Genomic DNA, 12843 nt, shown 5'->3' on the forward strand with positions numbered 1-12843 from the left:
GTATCGGCGTTTGGTATCGGGGCATTTTAACGACATTTCCACCGAGTACAGGAGGCCAGTATCGGGCCCGATACCGATACCAGTATCGGTATCGGTGCATCCCTAATGCACACTGTAGCATCAAGCTACACAAGACAATAAATAAGATGTATATTCCACTTTTACTCAAAACTCACTTTGAAACCACCATCGAGTGTTTGTAATAATGTCCAATTACTGTCTAATGTGTGTTTTGGCCATGTAATGTAGCTAAAAAAAATGTATTTCCTCCGAGTGAGAACAGCGATCATGGAAGAGAAAACAAAGGCAGACAGCTGCTGAAAGGTGCTGATACTCATCAGTAAATCAGTGGAAAATGAACAGAAATGAGGATTCTGTCTGAGCTATTCATTTTAAAACGAACACACTAGTGTAAATGTAGCCTAACAGATGTGTAAACTGAAAACTATTTGAGCTTTATTAAAACTATTTGCACTGATTTATTGTGTTGGTAACATTTTGTTCCTTTGTGCAGTGGCTCAGGAGACAAGTCTTTGAGTATGTATAAACGTCAACAAGATAAAAAAAATAAAACCTTTTTTTTGGGAGGGATAATGTAATCTTGTTAAAATTTAATTGAAAATTTGTCAAAAAAAATATATATATACATACAGTTCTTGGTGCCCATTCCTATCTATAGCTACACATCATATACATCTGAACATATGTATATAGACTCTAACATTACAGAAGATATTTTGCTGATCTTTACATTTATGTAGCTCAATCACTAGAATATGGTGCCTAAAGGTGTAAATCTTCACGAGCCTCACAATATGATTACGACTCCATGGGTAATAATTTGATTATAAAATTGTTCTTGATGCATGACGACGCATCTTTTTCTTCAAATATTTATGAATAATTACTATATTAATAATCACAATACAGATATTTTTGTTACCTTTATCTAAAATTAGAACTTAGTCTTAGGTCCTCCTGTGAATGTTTGCGAATTGGGCAACAACATCCCTCTAGCAACCCTGATCAGCTGTGATCACCAAAATCGCTTCTTCCCACTTGATGTTAATACTCTGCAGATCTTTCTTCAGTGTTTGGTACCATGTCTTCTTCGATCTTCCATGTGTTCCCTTACCCACAGTTAGTATCCAATGTATTGCAGTCTTTGGGTGGCAATGATTGGGCATACGTAACACATGACCAGCATGTTGTAGGCTGTGTTCTGTGACAATATCTTGTAATTCTCACAGACCTGATCACCGAAGGATCTCCTCATTTGTAATGCAGTCACGGTATGTGACCTGCAGGACTTTGCGAAGACAGCGCTGCTGGAATACATTGAGCCTATAAGCAATCTTCACAGTGATCATCTATGTCTCACTGGCATATATCACATTAATGACAATAATTGTATTGAACAGCTGGATTTTCAGCTTGAGGATGGTCACTGCTGGTAACCAGATTGGGCGCATTTCCTGAAGGCTATTGACCACAACATTATTTTGAATAGACCAGAAAACTATGTTGGCATTAATGGAAGTGCATTAGCATGGTCAAATCGTACTTATTTGACCGCCATCAATTCGTAGCAGTGAATGAAGAGGTATAATATCGATCACAAGTGCAGTATGGAGTACCTCAAGGCTCAGTACTAGGGCCATTACTTTTCACGCTTTACATGTTACCCTTGGGAGATATCATCAGGAAACACGGTGTTAGCTTTCACTGTTATGCTGATGATACTCAGCTCTATATTTCTTTGCGGCCCGGTGAATCATACCAATTTGAAAAACAAACGGAATGCATAGTCGATATAAAAAACTGGATGATGAGTAATTTCTTACTGCTAAATTCTGAAAAAACAGGTGTTAATTATAGGACTAAAAACCTCTGCGTATAATGAATGACCTAGAACACTGTCTAACACTTGATGGCTGCTCTGTCAATTCTTCATCATCAGTTAGGAACCTAGGTGTGCTATTTGATATCAGTCTTTCCTTTGAAAGCCACGTTTCTAGCATTTGTAAAACTGCATTTTTCCATCTCAAAAATATATCTAAATTACGACCTATTCTCTCAATGTCAAATGCAGAAATGTTAATCCATGCGTTTATGACCTCAAGGTTAGATTATTGTAATGCTTTATTGGGTGGTTGTTCTGCACGCTTAATAAACAAACTCCAGCTGGTCCAAAAGGCAGCAGCTAGAGTTCTTACTAGAACCAGAAAGTATGACCATATTAGCCCGGTTCTGTCAACACTGCACTAGCTACCTATTAAACATAGTATAGATTTTAAAATCTTGCTTATTACTTATAAAGCCCTGAATGGTTTAGTACCTCAGTATTTGAACGAGCTCTTATCGCATTATAGTCCTCCACGTCCGCTGCGTTCTCAAAACTCTGGCAATTTGATAATACCTAGAATATCAAAATCAACTGTGGACAGCAGATCCTTTTCCTATTTAGCGCCCAAAATCTGAAATAACCAACTAACATTGTTCGGGAGACAGACACACTCTGTCAGTTTAAATCTAGATTAAAGACCCATCTCTTTAACCTGGCTTACAAATAACACACTAACACATTTCTAATATTCAAATCCTTTAAAGTATTTTTAAGCTGCATTAATTAGGACAACCGAACCAAGAACACTTCCCATAACACCCGATGTACTTGATACATCGTCAGAAGAATGGCATCTACGCTAATATTAGTCTGTTTCTTTCTTATTCCGAGGTCACCGTAGCCACCAGATCCAGTCCGTATCCAGCCCAGATGGTGGATCAGCACCTAGAGAGGACCTCTACAGCCCTGAAAAACAGCAGAGAAACTGCTCCCCGACTGAGCCTGGTTTCTCCCAAGTTTTTTTCTCCATTCTGTCACCGATGGAGTTTTGGTTCCTTGCCGCTGTCGCCTCTGGCTTGCTTAGTTGGGGACACTTCATTTCCAGCGATATCGTTGACTTGATTGCAAATTATTGCAAAGATACTATTTAAACTGAACTGATGATGACATCACTGAATTCAATGATGAACTGCCTTTAACTGAAAATTGAGTGTTTACTCTTGTCATTTTGCATTATTGACACACGATTTTCGTAATTAATGCTGTACAGTTGCTTTGACACAATCTGTATTGTTAAAAGCGCTATATAAATAAAGGTGACTTGACTTGACTGACTTGTTACTGTGACTGGCAAGTTGGGTAAATTTCTCAAAATATTCGATGTTCTGACCACTAACAGTGATTGACGCATCAGATTTAATGCTGTCCACATACATGGCCTTGGTCTTTTTCGTGCAAACCCTGAACCCGATCTTGTTGGCTTCCATTTCTAAGCTCCAAATTGCTCAGTCAGGCCTGGAGTTTCCATGGAATCCCCACATTAATCACATCCATTGCGCGTCACATTACAAAATCCATGACCAAGAGAAATAGAAAAGGTAAAATCAGACAGCCTTGCCTGTCTCCAGTTTCGATGATGAATAAATCAGTGTTCCCGGAGTTCCGGTTGAAGTCAAGAATATGTTGATAAAGTGCTGAGGGATGTCATAGATTCATGCAATGTTCCAAAGACATTTTCTGTGAATCAGGGGTTCTCAACCTTTTTTACTCCGGGGCCCCCCTCCTTCTCTGGTCAATTTTGCAAGGCCCCCCATGCCTGACATTTCCTCTTATACTGTACTTCCGAAGCAAAGAGAAAAGTGTTTATTTTTAAACCTTTTTTATTAACCAAAACATTTGTTTTGCCTTATTATCCTTCTACTGCATGTTATTAAAAAACTCAACATTCAAACTTTAAATTAAAGCTATACTTTATAACTTAACACTGCAATAGGGATGCATCGATCCAATACTCAGTATCGGTATCGGCTCCGATACTGACATTTTCTGCTGGATTGGGTATCGGTCAGACGAGATATTCAATGTGAATGACTGCATTCGTTATGTTTCGTCTGCTCGCCCTGAGGCGCAAGTAATTTATTATATATGAAAATTATTATACTCTCCTACTTTTCTTAGTGATTTATAGTGCCAGTTTATCAGGAAGTGATGATTTTGTTCTCTTTGACTGGATGGAATGGTGGATGGAAACGATTCTTGTTCGCAAATGTTTTATGAGATATTCCAGTTTTGCGCTTAAGTTAAATTTGCAACTTTGGATGGAAACCCGGCTTATGTGACTTTGAAGCTATGCTTCTCTCTCTTCTCACGTCTTTGGACTGCATGCTGTGGCAAGTTAAACAATTAGAGCTCAGGGTGCTGCCCAAAGTGCTGCTATAACCAATCAGGAAAAAAAAAATTCCACAATCATTGTTTTCATGATCGATCGTCGCCGTCACGGCCGAGTACTCGATCACTGTTGCACATACCTGCATTGAATAGGTTTGTCAGCTGCTGTATCATTTGATTACTGCCATATTTCAGGAATTCTGCAAGGATCTAGTCAATGCCAGCAGCCTTATTGTTCTTCATTGGCACTCGTTTCTAGGATTATGATCAGATCAAGACAAGGTTTGAGTTGAAAAATAAAAACAATGATGCAAATAACAAACAGTTTCACAAATACAATAAGAATTTTTTCATTTTAAATCTATTCAACACAAGCTTTCAAGAAATAACATAGGCCTACATAAACTGAATAATCAAATGTAAAATACTTGCTACATAGTCTTTAATGAACTAATTACAAAAACTTGCTTAAAGCTGCTTAAACTTAAAGCTACATAAGTTATTCAGTCAAGAGCAGTGAGTGATTCGCCCTTTTTGTTCATCAATGCAATTTAGTCCCCAAAGTGTGTGAGATAGGGAGGAAATGCTAAATATATTTTACAAAAGTTTTTGACACTAATATAACTTCATAATTTTAGTATTAGTATTAGTATGTTTGACAGCTTGTCATTGCCATGCCATTAATAGTATTATGGCTATAATTATAAATTATAAAATATAACATCTCTTTTTATAAAAGCTATTATTTAGTTGTTTCTGTACTCTAAATTTCCAGAAGGGACAAGTACACGCCTACTAGCATTTGCATAGGAAAATAAGAGTCAAAAAAGGCATTACATTTGGCAAGATCTAAAGACATACTCTACTAATCACAAACACACAATATTTACACAAATACACCTGACCTTGGAAACTAACAAATAAACACATTTCATGTTTTGCATATCCAAATGCATCACCAGACCAAACGTGTGTGATTTTGTCCAATTAATGCAAGAACTGATCAAATGTAAATGTGTACTTTGAATGCAATACAAGTCGGTTTGAACAGAAGTGTCTGTAAAATGCATACATGTAAATGTAAAGTTAACTTTAGATTAAAAGATTAAAAGTGGATTTTCTGAATAAAACATCTGTAAATGTTTGTACATGAAGTATGATCTTTCTGAGGTGATGCTGTTTGTTTTGCATAGACTTAAGAATCACATTGTCCTTCATTTACAAGATCCACAAGGACATTTAAACTGAAAAATAAAGCTATATTAACATTACATGCACCACAAAGCCACCCAAAACAATTAAAGTGATAGCATCCCACTTTAAATCAATCTGTTTATCTATTTATAAGATTTAATCAGGTTAAAATAATGTGAAAGATACACTTTTAACACTTACAGTCTTATATCACTAGCAAATCATGTCTTCTATCATCTGTCTAATGTTTTAAAGCAGATTTATGCGTAATCGGCCAATGAGCATCTTCAGTCAGGCTCTGAGATCAATCTCAGATCATTCATTTGCAGATATAAAATTAAGGAACATTTAATTAATTAATATACAGAGATGGCAGACTGATTTTTGTGATATTGTTGTATATTAAACTAAAAGACGGCTGTCATTCAAAGATTCAGTCTAAATGTGTAACATCTATTTTACAAGAATAATGAGAAATCATATGATAACGAGTGCCCTAAGATGATCCATCAAAACACAACTTAAAGAGGGACCACAAAAAAAACAATACAGGACACACTTTGCATATCAGACTGTGAAATTGCCTTCTTAACGTAACAAACCCATTTAAAGAGCATAAGATTAGGAACTTGAGAGACATCCTGATAACTCACTATCACTGAAGGTAGGCCAGCGCTTCATCAGTTCACTCTCAGCGCAGTTTAACAGGTTAGTGCTCTCATTCATAAGTGATGAACGGTTGATTACCAATTATGTTGTACTTTTCACATCATATTGTTGGTAACGAAACATTACTTTAGCTTTTCTTTTTCATGTTTTTTTTTCTCATACAAATATCTAAATTAAACCTTAAAAAACAATCATGCCAATTTATCAACTATGCAGATAGTATATTGGAGAACTAATGTGGGATTCTTTTGTGTTTTTATATTTTTCCAGTAACAAAAACCACCGACAAAGTGATGGACCAAATTTGGCTTAATCTGCTTTTTCTTTCAGGTAAAACACTGTGCAAAACATTAAAATAACATTTAAAAACATTAAAACGTGTAACATTACAAAATAAATTGTATTTGCATATTCTTGCAATTTTGCATACAGCGATATTACAAAAAAACATGTGTAAAAAAAAAAACACTTTGTAGGCAAGAGTGAGACAAAGAGAATTAAGGTCAATCTAATCAACTCAATAATTCAGATCGTCTGTTATCAATTAGAATGACCAAACACACTGTAGGTGTCAGTAGTGTTGTCTTAAATCTCAATTTTCATTACATAACGGTACTGAAACATGGCCGTAGCCAGGGTTTGAAAGTTAGTGAGGCCTGGGGTGTGGTTAAGAATTGGGCTATAATAACCACTACAAATACAACTCATTATATACAAAAAACAAACTTTAAAAGAGACAGACATATAGATGTTTGTGAAAGATGTGTTTTCTGTTTTGGAGGGATGAACAATGTTAAATCATGCCATATTTATTGCATAAAAATTTGTTAATACTTTACTGTAGGTTGGGGCGGATCATTTTATCAGTTGTTTATTATCCATGCAACAATTCATATTACTGTTATAGCTGTCATTAACCATATATATGATAACTTTGTCTAGTGCTCTTATGGAAGTTTTTAGCATGATTTTGTGAAAATTTAACTAATATACTGTATGAAATAGCATAGACGTCATGGATAGTGTTTGCATATTTCATTTCATTCTGTAACCACTTGTTCTACAGATCTGTGTACTAGTGTTGATAATGTTTCTGATAGATAATAACATGATGGTTTTTTGCATTTGCCTTACTGAATGTGGTATCCTGACCATGGGCTTTTTTGAGTACAGTCACTTTAAGTGCTAGTGATGCAGTGTTGCCAGATATTGCTATTAAAACAAATAAAAAAAATAAACCGTTATTAGTTCAAATCTTTTGTAAATGAGATAAGATAAAGATATCGCTGACCCTAAACTGCAACTTCCCACTTTATTAACTTTATAAAGTGTCAAATTAAGTAGAAAGTCCAAAGATGCTTATAATAGCTGGATCACTCTTACTCACGACTCTCTCAAGCCTCGTTCACTCCAGAGTCTCACAGTGATCATTTTCATACCACAGGCGCTAAACATTCTTGCAAACTGTCTAAACTGAATAAGGCTATAGCCTACATGCAGACACTCATATGAGGAGCTTTAAACATCAAATTAGTAATTCAGAGTACAAATGTTATGTTTGAACAAGGCAAGGCAAGGCAAGGCACGTTTCTTTATATAGCACATTTCGTACACAATGGTAATTCAAAGTGCTTTACATAAAAGAAAGTAAAATAATCATAAAAAAAATAATCACAAAAATAAAAAAAGGAATTTAAAAACGTTGAAGATGATTTAAAAATGGATTTAATATGAATTTAAGACAGTTAAAAATAGAAAATGATTATACAGACATATAATACAGTGCAATCTGTTCGGACATAGCATAGATGATATTTGTATAATTTGGCTGTTTTTTGTTTTTTTTTTCCCTGTAATATCCAAATGGCACTGAGCCATGCTCGAGGGTTTAAATCTGGCAAATTAAGACATACACTCGTAAACACAGTAGGTCTTAAGTGAAAGCGAACAGCTGAGAAGAAAAACACATTTGTAACAGTATATTGGATCTGGGCAGCTCTTAAAGTGACAGCAGTCATTCATATTAATCAAATAACAAAAGAGAGAAAATCTCTGCTTTTGACTAAATCACTTTTGTAACTTTAAGAAGAAATATATATTTAGTTGACACAGTGAAGAATATGCAGTGTTTTTATACATTTGGTTACTTTATACAATGTATGTAGCATTGCTTATTTATTTGTTCTACTGTAGTTTTTTTGTGCTGTTGCTTAATCTTTGCGCTATTGCTTATAGTCTTATTTTTTTATTTAATCACTGATTGTTTACTTGTCTTCAGTGAGTTTTTTTTTATTTTTTTTATTTTAGGCTAGTATTAGTTAATTTGTGATATTGACAGTGGTGACAAGAATTATGAAATTTCTATCAAAAATTTTGATGTCATATAGACCTTATTTAAAGCAACAATAACTATATTGTGATATATATCGCTACCGTGAAATAAAATGACTTGTATCATGATATAATATTTATAATATTACCCCTATACACTTTGTAATTTTACTACAGTGAACTAAAGTAATATAATTGTGAAATATTATCAAAATATCACCTTTTTTTCATATCATTCAATACCGATATTTATCGTGATATTCATCTACCCTTTAATGGGGAAGGAAATACTTTCGACATGTTTGTTAGACCATGAGAATAAATGTAAACATAACTTTTGTTCACAATTAAACCCCACACAGTAAGTTACCTTTTTAATTTTCCCCTGTGGCTTTGAAAGTGATATCAAATATCTTTTTTTTTTTTTTTACAGTATTGTATCCAAGTTAGAAATTACAGTATCGAGACAACACTAGGTATCAGAATAAAAACGAGATGACTGGGACAAACTTTAAGAAGGAAATATAATAAAACGAATGTATTGTCTTGCAGGACTGCTGTCATTACCTCTGTGTATACAACAAGAGTATATTCTGATCAAGCAGTCTATGACGTGGGAAAATGCACAGAATTACTGCAGGACGCACCATATTGACCTGGCCACCGTTCAGAGTAATGAAGACTGGACACGTCTGCAAGAAGCTGCAGATACGTTTTCTGGCTTTGCCTGGATCGGACTGTATAATGACATCAACAGCTGGCGCTGGTCCTATAACGAGGAGAGTCTGGTGTTCAAGAACTGGGCTTCGGGTCAGCCAGATAACTATGGAGGAGAAGAGTGTGCTGCAATATATTATGACGGAGGATGGCAAGATTTCGCCTGCACCATCTCTCATTATTTCATGTGTTATGATGGTGAGAAACATGTATATTCACTCTTTATAGATACTCATTAATTCAGTGTATGAATGAAGACACTAATATAATGACATTTAGGGCTGGGCGATCTTTCCGGTTTAATCGATTAATTTGAATTTAATGTTTTGCCACGATTTTATTTTTTAGAAATCGAGGAATCGCGATTTTGAATAGAATTTACCAAATGTTAGAATTAGACACTTTGACAATATGCCGGTGATAAGAGAAAAGAGTGATCCAACCGCATGTAGGTGCACGTGATTAACCGCTCACGTGTGACGCGCTCATATCACTAAGTGCCATTCACACAGAGTGCGCTTTTGTGTTGACAAAGATGCGACACGGGCAGTGGAATAGGAAAAAATGGAAGAAGATGGAAGTGAACTTCTTTTAACTTGAGCGGCATGTTTTTAGACTGGTGTTTCATGCATGAGACGCAAGTGAAACAGTCAAACGCGTCCATGTTTACATAGAAAAAAACAATGGAAAAGCAGTGCAAGCGAATAAAAAACCTGTGAAGTACTACTGTATGTCTGATATGATGACAGACTGAGGTGGTCTAAGTTCGGTACGTTTGTGGGTCCGTTTGTGGTTCGATTTCCTCATAATTTGTGAAAACAATGAGGTCCCTTTGTTCTATGGACTATGGATATATATATATATATATATATATATATGATTTTTGTAAAATGGCACAGCTTTTTAAATATCTGAAAGTACACTCTTAACATCAGTAAGTCAAGCGTTATAATATGATATTATGATAATCAAGTATTTAATGATAGAACTTTAGTCATTAGAATTTAAACTTGATAATCATGTATGAATGCATATTAGTCATTTTAACTGAACTTAGTGGTGGTGCTTTTTTGGTCATTCAGTGTTTCTGTAAAAAATGGGAAAAAACTAACAATAATACGTATAAGATAATAATACTATGAATTCCACTAATAAGAACAATATAAAACTCACTAAGGATTAACGAGCTGCTGGATTCATGAATATTAATCAGGTTGTGTGTGTTCGCTCGAACTGATTTGCTGAAATCAAAACAGGGACGATAATAGTTCCGCCCACTACCAGAGAACCCGGCAGTTCTTAAAAGCTGAAGAATTCCAAAGGAACTCCGTTATTTTGACAGCAAAATACAACAAAAATAATACGTATAAGATAATAATACTATGAATTCCACTAATAAGAACAATATAAAACTCACTAAGGATTAACGAGCTGCTGGATTCATGAATATTAATCAGGTTGTGTGTGTTCGCTCGAACTGATTTGCTGAAATCAAAACAGGGACGATAATAGTTCCGCCCACTACCAGAGAACCCGGCAGTTCTTAAAAGCTGAAGAATTCCAAAGGAACTCAGGAAAATACAACAACGAATATTGTTTACATGTAGCACGGCAATTCTGCATGGTATGCAAGACGTTTTTGCTCTGTCTTTTTCTTTGGGTGCGTGTGAGACAAAGCGACAGCGAGTTGTGCGCTTCACACTAGAGTTTACGGTGCGTCAAATACAGGTGCGTTGCACATCCATTGAGATGAACTGAAAAATAGCACAGATCGCTTGACGGAGAGTGAAACTCTGAAGCGCTCAGTCAGTGTGTTCGGTGAGTGAAAATATATCTGTGCTAAACTTATACTTGGCCTCCAACTCACACACTGGCGAGTAAAATCTGAGAATTTATTAGACATTGGCTAATATTAGACTATTCGCATGTGCGAGTGATTTACTCGCAATGTAGAGGGTTGGCTCTGTGAGTGACGTGTGTGTGTGCACGTCAATAAAAGCAGCGAAACAATACTTAGCAATATAAAGTTAGTAGCAAAGAAACATTTTAATACTATCTTATCTGAGGAAAAAAAGAGGTTGAATTAAATTTACATATAATGTTCCCTTTTAATTTTTAAATTGACTGAAATGCGTTGTTAAAGCTCTGCAAATGTCCTGACCGGTTTCATGATCAGGGATTGCCAGCTCTTTCTCACCCCCTTCACTGTCTTCTAGGGATAGGAAGATTCCCCGATTCGCTCGGTGCATCGGCAAAAAAAGTTACCGATGCGATACATCGGTTTAAAAAGTGTGCATCGGCTACAAGTTATCATTTATATCGCGATGCATCGTTTCCAACATATTTGCATCGGTAAAAAACTATTTAGATATAATTACTAGTGGATGCGCTATACTTTTATTATTTAGAAAGTGACCAATAATCTGACCAATATTTTATATGTAGATTGATTTCTCCTCTCTAAACTGTTTCTCAAGCGCGCTGTCTCATCACCGCTGCTGCTGCTGCGTGAATATAATGCATCACAACACCACGGAGACTTGAGGAAAAACTGGGATCAAAGTCCAAAACCTGACCTGAAATAACCTAACAAATCAATCAGGGCTAAAGCGGTTCCATTAACAACAAATTAAATTCACACAATCTCACTAATTTGTGCACGCTTATTCTTAAGTAGACCTTACTGTCGATCATGGATCAAATCGATCCAGCATGACAAACAGCGAATATATCTGTGCTGTTTAATGCATTTGAGACGTTGTGTTTTCCTCAGTGCATAACTGACATGTAACAGGTATATTTTTCATCTGTAAATGTTATAAGTCATGCAAACATATCCATTTTGCTGTCAGGAGTGGGCAAGGCAAGTGAAAGCAACGAGCGCTGCTGCACGCATGCGCGCTAAACAGACCGAGAACAATCAAATAGGATTCTGAGTAAAATATACATTTTGCTAAAAAATTTGTTTTTGGACTATCGGCTTGAGTCATGAGATGCGCATCCCTACTGTCTACCTCATCTTCCAAATTTTCCTGCAGGTCAGACTCCAGCATTTCACTGCTGCACAGAAAGCTGGAGTCTGGGTTCTTATGAACTTGTGGTGTGAACAAGAAATAGTCTGAGATCACTTCAGTGCTGTTTTCTTTTGAGTCAACTATACTGTGAACACCAAAAGGACTGAGGTCACTTCGGCTGGTTCCCTTTCTGGTTCACTTTAAGTGAACTGGGTTTGGTTCCTTTAAAACGAACTATATGTGAAAATACCCTTGTTTTTTCCATTTTGACTTTTTGGCTTTCTTTTTTTTTTTCATTTAAATTTTTCTAGACTGTTTTAATGGTTAAAAAAAATAGTATTAAAAAAGCATGTCTAATTAATTGAAAACATGACTTGCAATTTATTAAAAGTTTAACAAAAAACATTTTTTTAGGACCTATGAAAACCTCTCTCAAATTCATTTTTAAATTTGACCAAATTCTTTGTTTTCCATTCAATTTTCCTATTAATTAAATTTTAATGTTTTCATAAAATTTTAACCAAAACCATCATTTTTTTTTTTTCAGAAATTCTGTGTTGTGTATTTACACTTTTCTTTTTTTTTTTCAGAAATTCTGTGTTGTGTATTTACACTTTTGTGGTAAATATCTCTTAAAAAAATATTAGTAGTAGTACTAGCATTACATAATATAAGTCATATATA

Source organism: Sinocyclocheilus rhinocerous, unplaced genomic scaffold, assembly GCF_001515625.1.
Source record: "Sinocyclocheilus rhinocerous isolate Xijiao unplaced genomic scaffold, SAMN03320098_v1.1 scaffold1456, whole genome shotgun sequence".
In the NCBI taxonomy this organism is placed as follows: Eukaryota; Metazoa; Chordata; class Actinopteri; order Cypriniformes; family Cyprinidae; genus Sinocyclocheilus; species Sinocyclocheilus rhinocerous.